At 31.8% G+C, this 12,384-nt stretch overlaps 1 long non-coding RNA gene across 1 annotated transcript; it reads right to left on the minus strand.

Annotated features, from left to right (window-relative positions):
* Window positions 1-453: 453 nt before the first annotated feature.
* LOC143058862 (uncharacterized) lies at window positions 454-1,632 on the minus strand. The gene is made up of 2 exons (XR_012973259.1): window positions 1,516-1,632; window positions 454-816 (listed from the first exon to the last, which is right to left on the minus strand). It is a non-coding gene; the product is annotated as an uncharacterized LOC143058862 (long non-coding RNA).
* Between the last annotated feature and the right edge of the window lie 10,752 nt (window positions 1,633-12,384).

Consider the following 12,384-nt stretch of genomic DNA (forward strand, 5'->3'; position numbering starts at 1 on the left):
AGATTATGAACTTTTATGATGTACAGGGGGTAAGGGTTTTTCTTAAACAATATTATGATCCCAAATTTGATGAATTTTGTTGACAATACTTTAATATACACACTACATATAGCAAAGTATATATTAAATCTCAATGTATTATAATTAGGAAAAATGTTTGACTCGGTAAAAAAAAATCTTCCCCCTCCCCCCGTATTGCATGTAATGGTTTAAACCTAAAGGATTCGCACTAACTGCCTAAAAGGGGTCCGCTCCAGTCTTGAATCAGTGATTTTGTTTATCATAAACAAAATATTGTCTCACACTGAAAGGGTCAGCCGGGCAACATGCACAGCCCGGATTGTCAAAACAACTAAGATTTACAAAAACGATTACAAACAAAAACCATCAGTTGGACAATCTTACTGGAATCTGATTATCTCTACTGATAAATAATGCAACACTAATGACACATTTAAGTTTTGGAATGATTTTATTCACAAAGAATGTTTCTCATTGGTATACATTTCTATGCTCTTGTCTTTTCAGAGTTTATATTGGAAATTAAAAATTGCTGCATGAAAGACACTAGCTTCACATTCCTATGCATATGATTTTATATGTACGAGAATCATTCCATAAAATATCCGTTTGATGTCCTTTCAATGCATGACACTGTCTAGTGGTTTTTCTGCCACAATTACAAGGAAAACCTGGCTAAACTTGTGCTAAATCAAACACTTGAATCTTACATCGCTATTGATGTTAAGCAATTATTTAAAGGGCCATCCGGAACTGTTGGGTTTTATGACAGTCTTCCTTCCATACACACCATCGCTGCAAAATAATTTGAACATTCAATTAGATGATTATAATATTATTTGGCAATCCAAAGAGAACCTGAAAACATCAGACCACAATAAACAGAGACCCCAAAAAAAGCCAATTTTACTTTACAATGAAATTGAAAAAGTAGTTAGTTACATGTCAAATCATCTTTTGGCTGTCGACAAAAAATAAATAAAATCTAAATTTCGTAGCATTTTACCACCCCCCCCTTTTTTAACTGAATTTGTTCAAGGTATGGTGGTTTTACCCCTTTTCAGATTTCAGTATGTCATGTTGTATATCTTTTATAAATTAGATGAATTTCTAGCAAGTTTCTACGATATTCTTTATCATTTGACAAAATACTATGCATCTGAATTAAATTGTTTACTATTTGAAAAAGCGCGCCTTCTTTTACTTTAATTTACTTCCCTTTATTTCACATAGCAACAAATATTAAAAACTGCCACATTTGACTGCATATCAATTTTTTTTCTCAAAAAAAATATATGTCAAGCAGCATAATTAACTTTACAAATTGGGAGAAAATCAAGATGTTCCGACTATAGGTTAGTATTAAAAAAAAATAATGAAAGGTTGGCATGATTCCAGGTTTGAACCCTGACGACACTTAAAATCGAAAATTCACTTATTTACCTATCATATGAAGATACGATGATGTGATAAACTTAACAATTAATAATTTACCTGGTGCATTATCATATTCACATTACGTTGACACGTCTCAGTTCGTCTGTGTTAGCTCATTTCAAGCTCGTAAACAATGTACACCATTTTCCGCTGTTCTTTACCGATTACCTCTAGTCAGAAAAGAGCCCACTGTTTACAGGGGCGATAATATTTTGTCACCGGTTCACGCACTGTGGTAAAACAATATGATCCCAGTATTTAGCCAAGGGAACACAATTATTTAGCATATGTTATGATATTCTATTTTATAAATTATAATAAATCACTTGCTGACAAAATTTCTTTTTGTATAAGCAGTTCATAGTATTAGTGGGATGGTAATTGGGAGATCACAAATATATATGTACGTCATTTAGTCTTTGATGGAAAGTTGTTTAATTAGCAATCATATCACATCTCCTTATGTCATAATGGTTTGATTTTATTCAAGACAAACAAATACGTTCTAGGAGATTAAACTTTGTTGCTGTTATACATGTAGCTTAAATCTGACTATTGTTGTGACCATGTGATTTTATAATTTGATAGATTTCATACCTGCAATACTAAATATACTTATTATCTTTCATATTCAAGAGACCAACGAATCTTTACTAAAACTACTGTAACAGATTAGCAGTTAAATATACTTCCATTCTCAATGTTGTTGTCCATCCTGCATTAGTCACGTGTTATCTATATGTCTTTGGTTTTGATTGTCGTTAATTGGCCGGTTGCTGTGTATATCCCACATTTCTATTTATGTAAATAAAGAAATGGGCACCTTTGCGAATCGTCTGTGAGTCGTTTTGTCTCCCCACTTTGCGAAAAGGTGCGTTTTTACCAGCTGTTCAAGGCGTCGTTGCATTGAAGACCTGTTGGTGACCTTCTGCTGTTGTCTGCTCTATGTTCGGGTTGTTGTCTCTTTGGCACATTCCCCATTTCCATTCTCAATTTTACTGTACATCATGTCGATCTCAAAACACCATAAACACACACATCCCCGAAGACCAAAGTGTAAATTAATATGAATCTAAATTCAAAAAGATTTTAAGATGTCGTTGGATTTTTGCCCCCGTGCGACGCGTCGATGGGAACATAGAAATACAGGATGTCCGTCCTTCAGTCTGATCTTGTTAGCTTTCTAACGTGAACAATTCTTGCCAATGTTTTTTTTATAAAACTTATATATTAGATTTATTACAGCAATGATGCTGAAAAGTTTTAAAAAATCAGTGTCGCCACACTTCTGATGACATTGAGTAAAACAAAAAGAGACTCAAAGACAAACACTAGTTTTAAAACAAGTATACGACATAAACATGAGGATGTCAGAATGTGACAGTAAACCGGTTGTATTACACATTTATTAGGTCTTTCCACCTTTCCGTGAAAAGACCTATTGGATTTCTTCTGATTATTATTAGGTCTGTCCACTTTTCCGTGGAAAGACCAATTGGTTTTCTTCTGATTATTACTTTTTTTTTACTTCCGCCAAATTTTTTTCCTTCGCTGTTTTTTGTTTTTGTTTTGCAAGATCTAGATGTCGCTATATTAAGAATTTGGTATCATACAGTTTATATGCTTTTGAAACTGACACTGCTTAACCGAATACCTTCCCATATAAGAGTTATCTCCCCGAACATTTTTTTTCTTGTTATCTCTAAGGCTTTGCAACCGTATAAGAAACCGACAAATTTATTTTTCCAAATTGCTCGTTACATCCTCAGGATGTTCTGTTTTATTTTGACCGAAGACGTATAGAGATTCCATATGAGAGTTATTTCCCCTTTTGTATTTAAAATTTTGAAATGTATTTCTAACTGGAAAACTATAAGTGATAGAGGCCCAGGGTCTGTTGATTTGAAGTCCTTGGCCCAAAAAAATGAAAATGAGGTCATATTCAAAGGTCAAGGTCATGTTCAAAATTTTGGCTTGTTAACTCTCATTTTCAGAAATCTGATAAGATATCGACAAAATATTTTCACACAATTGTTAGTCGCGACATGTCGTTACACATATAGTCGAAAGAGTACTTAAACATTTGATGCGAGTTTTCCCCTCTTTTATATCTAATATCAGTCGTATGGTAATATAACTCATTAACAATATGCAGTAGAGATCTAGAGTCTTTTGATTTGAAGTCCTTGGTTGATGACCTTGAAATTGAGCTCAAGGTCATATGTAATTTAACGTTCTAGATTTTGACCTGTGCTTTTACCTCGTATGTATTCATGTTAAAGCTATCAGACTTTTTGCATTAGGTTGCATGCAATATAACGTTGAAAAAACTAACCGGATGTGTGACCTTTTGTAAACCGGAAGTCGCTAAAATTTGTACTAAATTATTGTAAAAGTGTGTAGAACCATATAGTTTTGGAATCAGTGTCAATTAAACTTTCAAACAATACCAGAAGTGACATCTTGTGAAGCGGAAGTAAAAACATGATCTCCCTTTTTTATGTTTTTTTTGTCTAGAAACGATATATTTTTGGAATCAGCGTACAATAAGCTGTCATTTGACGCTAATATTGACATTTGGAACCAAATTTTAATACTTTAATATCAAAATAGATCCTTACTGGTAGACTTCTCTGAACAATTGGTTTTTAATTAGGTCTCTCCACTTTTCGTGGAAAGACCTTTTGTTTTTCTTCTGATTATTTTTTTTTCTTCTGCCGTCTGAGATGCTTTTTTGTCTTACAATATATCGAATTGATTTTTTGGCCAATGATGTTGTACAGAAATGGGGATTTCAAAACTCACCCTGTGTGACCGAACACTTATTCTTATAAGAGTTATCTCCCTGCGTCCCCTTTTTCTTGTTATCACTATATCTCTGAAACCGTAAAAGATTTTAGCAAACTGTTTTCAATAAATTGTTCGTCTACTCTTGAGAATGATTTATTTTTTTTGACTTAAGTGATCAAAAGACATCTTATGAGAGTTATTTCCCTTTGAAAATTTAATACAGGCGATTTGTTAGATAAATTCATACGTTATAAGTCGTAGAGGTCTACAGTCTTTTGATATGAAGTCATTGGTTCATTTGAAGGAAATTAAGGTCAAGGTCAAAGGTCAAGATCAAGTTCTAAATTTTGAATTTTACTTGTTATCGTTATTCCACAGAAACTGTGACAGTAAATGATATGTTGTGTTTGCCAAATAACTATTTACAATAAGGCGCAACTTCAACCTATTTCAGTCAAAGTGTTTGGTTAACCCTTATAGGAGTTTTCTCCCCTTATGTATTTCAAATCAGTATTTCTCCACAACCATACGAGTGATTGACCTCCGGTCTTCCGTTTTGAGTTCACTGACATAAGACCTTGAAATTGAGATCAAGGTGAAAGGTCAAGGTCATGTTATAAATTTTCAGTTTTGCTTCTTATCGTTATTCAAAAGAAACTGTTACAGTTAATGATATGATTTGTTTGCCAAATTACTGTTTACAAAAAAGCGCAACTTCAATCTATTTCAGTCGAAGTGTTTTGGTTAACCCTTATAGGAGTTTTCTCCCCTTGTGTATTTGAAAACAGTATTTCTCCACAACCATACAAATGATTGACCTGGGGTCTTTTGATTTTAGATCACTGACCTATGACCTTGAAATTGAGGTCAAGGTCAAAGGTCAATTTGACGTTCTAGATTTTGACCTTTACTAAAAATTATTTTCTGTTCATAATAAAACAATTAAGTCTTCTGCATATACCTATTAATCTTATTTTTTTATATCAATTTGAAGAACCAAATTACATCAACAAGGAGTGACATTTTCTTACATCGTTTTTTTTAAATTTCATTCTGATCATCGAGGTGGAAAGACCTTCAATTGTTCTCTGAAGAATTGGTTTTTAATATTACACTTATAGTTGCACTGAATGATTTTTTTAGCATATATTATATCATGTATTTTAAAGATAATACTTTATTGGAATATTTAATTGAACTAATAAAATGTTGAAATCGATGATGAAGACCAAGTAATGACGAGATGTATGTTAGGTCGTTTGAAGTTGTTACAGTTGATGAAATAGTTTGTAAATAATATATTTGCATTATCACTTAATGAACATTTTCATCATATATTTCAGCATATATTATATATACCATGTACATGATGTATTTTAAAGATAAATAAAACTGGAATATTTAATTTAACTGATAAATTATTAATTAATTATAATTGATGTTGAAATCAATGATGAGGACCAAGTAATGACGAGATGTATGTTAGGTCTTTTGAAGTTGTTACAGTTGATGAAATAGTTTGTAAATAATATATTTGCATTATCACTTAATGAACATTTTCATCACATATTTCAGCATATATTATATATACCATGTACATGATGTAGTTTAAAGATAAATAAAACTGGAATATTTAATTTAACTGATAAATTATTAATTAATTGATGTTGAAATCAATGATGAGGACCAATTAATGAAGAAATGTATGTGTTGTCGTTTGAAGTCGATAAAATAGTTTGTAAATAATATATCATGACGGCACGTTTTATATTTCGACCAAAACGTAGTTAGTACACCCTGAAAAACATTTTGATGTATATGTAATAATTCCTTGAACGGAAACAAATTATCTAGACATACAGGAATATATTGATTTGGAATTATTCAAAAAGTCTCTGTATTAAAAAATTGCAAGCTAACATTACTTTATTAAAAAATGTGGGTTATTATAAAAACCAAATGTTTCATGAGTAAATGAGTCGTAGTGCTTTTGGGAATATCAGATCATTTAACACGATGATTTGCAAAAGAACATACGATATATTTGTTAGAGATCTCGTCAATCAAATAGAAAAGTTTATGATTATTGCATAAAACTTTCACACAAGACAACGGGCGTATCATGCGCTCATGGCGCAGCTGTTTATTAATGAGGTCTTTCCTTTTTTCTGTGGAAAAACCTATTGGTTTTCTTTTTATTTTTTTTTCTTCCGCCAATTTTTTTTTCTTTTTCTTTGCTGATTTTTTGTTTCGCAAGATGTCGCTTAGATATTTGGAATATGAGATCCATATGAGAATTATTCCCCCTTTTGTATTTGATATTTTGAAATGTATTTCTAACTGGAAAACCATAAGTGATAGAGGCCTAGGGTCTTTAGATTTGAGGTTCTTGGTCCAAAAAGAAAATGAGGTCTAGATCAAAGGTGAAGGTCATGTTCAAAATTTAGATTTCTGCTTGTTATCTTTTATTATTAGAAATCATATAAGATATTGACAAGATATTTTCACACAATTGCTAGTTGCGACATATCGTAACACATAAATTTTAGATGTAAGGGTACTTAGACATTTGATGCAAGTTTCCGTCCCCCTTTTATATCTAATATTAGTCGTATGGAAATATAACTTAATAACAATATAAGGTAGAGGCCTAGAGTCTTTTGGTTATAGGTCCTTGGTTTATGACCTTGAAACTGAGCTCAAGGTCATAGGTAAATTTAACGTTCCAGATTTTGACCTTTGGTTTTACCTCATATGTTTACATGATAAAGCAATGGGACTTTTTGCATTAGGTTGCAAGCAATGTGACCTTCAAAAAGTCAACCGGAAGTGACGTTTTGTAAACCGAAAGTAGATATGTTTTGTACTAAATTAATGTAAAAGTATGAAAGACCATATATTTTTGGAATCAGTGACAAGTAAACTTTAACTAAAACAATAACGGAAATAACATATTTTGAACCGGAAGTAAAAAAAATACCTCCCTTATTTATATCTTTTTGTATAGAGACCATATATTTTTGAAATCGGCGTACAATAAGCTGTCATTTGACGCTGAAATTGACAATTAAACCAGATTTTAATATTTTCATTTTTAATATTTTCATATCAAAACAGATGCTTACTGGTGGAAAGACCAGAATGATTCCAGGTGCCTCGTATTTTGTGTTTCACTATTGAAATGTGTCTTTATAAATTCACGGTTTGTTGACATTTATCTTTCACTTTGTCATGTCCTAGTTTCTACCAACATCCCCGTTACTCCATTTGCTTGAACGCTTTGTTCTCTTTTGACATCTCCTTGGACATTACTATTATCTTTCTGGTACAGAGCCACATAATATCCCTAATTTTTACATTGCACATGTTGAATAACAAACTGGTATACACTACGATGTATCTATTGAACACCCTGTCGTCACAGTAATTAATGCATTAGAAAAAGAAAGGTGTTTGCTTCTCGTAAGGTTTGGTGTTTTGTTTTCATTTATACTTTCAGCACTATGTATTTTTTCGGCCGGAATTTTTTTCTTTCTTTTATTTTTTACAGTCTTGATTATATTATCTCTACAAATCCAAACATTGTTTTCGACTTGACGTCAGTCATCAGTAGGCATTCAAATTCAAACTCTGATTTTTTTCGAAAAACTAAGGATTTTCTTATCCCTAGAATAGATTACCTTAGTCGTATTTGGTACAACATTTTGGAATTTTGGGTTCTCAATGCTCTTCAACTCAGTACTTGTTTGGCTTTCTACATAGATCCTATCTTCTTGGCATCATTTTCATCTTCAATTAAATTAAAAAAAAGTAATGCTTCTAACGCTTGATAGACCACGCCGCGATTTAAGGACCATAAACGACCTAAACCTCAAACTGTGTAGAAAGTATTAATCTAGAACTCATTTCATGAATAAACGTTTTTATAATTTTCGGGTTTTGGCGTTGTTTTGCAAGTTGTTGTTTTTTAAGTCTACTATTATGAATATAATGCAACACTTCGCTTGTGAACGACGTTTTATTTTATAAAAAAAACAAAGAAAGAGTCTCTTTTAGAAAACAAAATCGAGAGACAAAATGATGTGTCGGTAATATTAAAAAAAAAACACAAGGGACATCAATACCCAAATAAACGAAAAAAAAAAGAAAAGGGCAACGTGAACCTGATTTTTTTTCTCATTCAACTAGTAAAAAATGAAATCCAACAAGAAACAATTAACTTATTGGACAGGTCATTTGGAAATATAATATACATAAAACTTGCCATGATTAGGTGATATATCTATATCTATATCATCTTTGTAATACACCCTTAATATATCCGAATACCAATTGGATTTTGAACTAAAATTTGATACTATCATTCATAACGACACCACTTTCTTCATTTTTTATGCATTAAGAATATACTGTCATCGTCTTTTTCAATTTTGAATAACGAAACGCATGGAAATGTATTCATTGAAATATTTACAGTAGTCCTTGTAGCAAAACATGTTGACAATGTTTACCTTCTGCTGTACTTATTTTTGTCTATTGTTTAAGTTCAGCTAATATTTAAAGGGACAAACATGTAGGATAACTTTTTATGTAAAGAAAATTTATTCTCATTATAATTTTCACACTTGTTAAAAAAAATGTTGACATAAAAATTTAAAAAAAAGTAACATTTATCATCCAGAAGAAAATCCATGTCGACTAACAAACAGTCGCACTCGAATAAAGTTGCATTTATCACCCAGAAGAAAATCCATATCGACTAACAAATAGTCGCACTCGAATAAATTAACATTCATTCATCAGATGTTACACCAAACTCTTAGATGGAGACAAACACCATCAGAAGTAACACCAAAGACATGCACCATTGTATCTGTAACATTTTGAATAAAATTTCCAATCGTCTTCTTGTTTCTTTGGGATATGTTTTACAACTCCAGGGCTTAGTGCTACTAGTTCACAGCTGAAACCAATAAATTAAATCAAAAATTAATATAATCTTGAGGTAGTATTTTCTTTTACAGAATTGAGCTTAAAGTGGTACCAAACACCTTGACTATAATAAATTCTGCTCGTTTTATGTTCATAAACTTTTTACAAATCATTATCCCCCAGGGTATCACCAGTCTAGTAGTTAATATTTCTATGTTTGGCATGAATTATCATTTATATGGTTAAGATTACAAATTAACTGTTTACAAAACTTTGATATTTTATATCATAAGGCCTGTCTACCTCAAGAGTAAATTACCTTAGCTGTATTTGGCAAAAAGTTTAGGAATTTGTGGTCCTCAATGCTCTTTAACTATATTATATATTTGGCCTTTTTATCTTGACTTAGTTTGGAGCGTCACTGACGAGTCTTTTGTTGACAAACGCGTGTCTGGTGCTTATACAAAATTTCAATTTTGGTTTCTACATGTATGATGAGTTTATTTGCTTTGACTTTTTAAAACAAACATCAAAATGTCAAAAAAAAATTAAGCCACACACTTTATCAGAAATATTTCATTGGATATATAGCAGTTAAACAAACAAATCTTTACGGTGAGAAGCTTGAAATATTCCTTATATATGTATGGTTAGTATTTGTTATCTCGAAGTTGTCTAGAAATACAATTATTGACAAAATTCATTAAATATTTAATAAGATAATTGCTTTCAGATATAAGCTTTGCCTACACATTGTCGGTAAACATTTTAAATGATGTATACGTGAAACCAAATGTGATAACACTAATATACCTGAAATCAACAGAGGTTTTGATTAGGCCATACGCATATCACTTAAAGAAAACGGTTGCATAAAAAAGTCCTACCAATATAATTTTGAATATTGAAATTTAAAGCTTTGATTTTGAAAATTGAAAAAGCAAACCCAACATGATTTTTATTCCTGTGAGAGTTTTGACTTGATTATTATCCGGCATATCAACACCGAATATCCGGTTGCTTGAAGCATTAGATCGGTTAAATCTGCTCGGAAGTTTTATATAAAGGTCATATAGTGTGTTTGCTTGTATTCGATGTATTTTCTAGATTAAATTGAACAACGCCCGTATCGATGTGGTCAAACCTACATTGAGATCTTTCCATATTTGTCTTGATCTAGACAACAGTTGTAATATTTTAATGGACACTTACATTCGTGAATAGAGCTATCCACAAAAACCACAAAAACTTGATAACCCACGAATAAAGGTACTATCACAGTAGTAATTCATGGGAGCAATCATTAATTGGTATCAAAAAAGTCACCAAAAATTTGAGTTCGCATATGTGTATGTTGCTGTATAATTCAAAATAATCAATCAGCTATTTCCATTAAACACAATGTACCTCAGATTTGATAAATGCCCCACAAATAGCTGATCTAAGCAAATGTATCAAAAAGTAAAATCACAAAAAATACTGAACTTAGAGGAAAATCTAATCGGAAAATTTATAATCACATGGCAAAATCAAATAACAGATCACATCAAAAACGAATGGACAAGAACTGTCATATTCCTGACTTGGTACAGGCATTTTCAAATGCAGAAAATGGTGGATTAAACCTGGTTTTATAGCGTTAACCCTCTCACTTTGATGACAGTCATCAAATTCCGTTATATATATAATGATGCGTGAACTAAACAGACATAACACATAAAATAGTCAAAATATGGGTACAGCCGTCATCATCGTTTAACAATTTTAAATGGAACAATTTAACGGAACACAAAACAACATCTATCTACAAACACATGCATTGATTCACGTGTCTGACGTCATAAAATTTATCTGTCACATATATTTGTCGTTCAATTTATATACAAACAATTTTAAAAGTTCACATATGCAATGTTAGCATACAGGGTTATTGTACGTGACATATATATCTGAAGTACCTAATTCAATACAGCGTTTTCTTTCAAGTCAAACCATGAACTCTCTTCACAGTAAAGAAATCTGTTGTATGTAACTACTGTTTCAAATTTTGGTATTGCACGTGATATAAATGAAGAAGAAGAAAACCTACCTTTGAATATGATAGTTGAGGCCAATACATGATGGTAGCGTATCACACAGGGCAGCACATGTCAACAATGACGTGTTTTTCTTTGAGATCAAAATGTTCAGGACTGCTTTATAGTTTGCTGTACATCGAGAGAAACGACCATCGTAATGGTTATTCACAACTGCAAAACATATTAAAAATATCTTATATATGACCACGCCTTTAAAAACGGACAGCTCAATAAAGCATGAAAATCTACAAATGACATTTTTAAAGCGCTTTGATGCATACAATATAATGTAAATGTTTCCGGAGATCGTGAACCTTAAAGTCTCTCGCTTTATTTGATGAATGTGACCTACTGAATAAGACCATTCACCGGATTTGTTATAATATAAACAACACGACGGGTGCCACGTGTGGAGCGGAATCTGCTTACCCTTCCGGAGCACCTGAGATCACCCCTAGTTTTTGTGGGGTTCGTGTTGCTTATTCTTTAGCTTTCTATGGTGTGTCATGCGTTCTTTTGTTTGTTTGTTTGTCTTCTTTCATTTTTAGCCAGAAATTGTCAGTTTATTTTCGATTTATTAGCTTGATCGCCCGTCTGGTATCTTTCGTCCTTCTTTTACGAATTCCAATACTTTATTTACTCGATTCTTAAAAGTCATGTTCCATATAATGATAAGAAACAGATATAAATAAGCAACAACAATAATTTCATTAGTAACGCCATGTGCCTCCTTAGTTTCTTGTGATAATTTTCCATCCCAAGCGAGTAGCATGATGTGAAAAATTATCATAAAAAAAGATCAAAAGAAAAATGCAAAAAAATAGCGATAATGATAATTATTATATTAATATGGATTTTACGACAGCAATTTGTTTTCTTATCGTAAAAAATTAAATCACAAAAATATCGAACTCCAATGTCCCTAACTAAATGGCAAGATAACAAATCCAAACACTTCAACGAATGGATAACAACAGTCATATTCCTGACTAAGTACACAAGATTTTGGAATTTTAGAATTTTGGGTCCGCAATGCTTTTCAACTTTGTACTACATTGAATTTATTACTATTTTGATCAGAGCGTCACTGATGAGTCTTATGTAGACGAAACACGCGTCTGGCGTA

This window comes from Mytilus galloprovincialis, chromosome 14, assembly GCF_965363235.1.
Source record: "Mytilus galloprovincialis chromosome 14, xbMytGall1.hap1.1, whole genome shotgun sequence".
NCBI classification, from domain to species: Eukaryota; Metazoa; Mollusca; class Bivalvia; order Mytilida; family Mytilidae; genus Mytilus; species Mytilus galloprovincialis.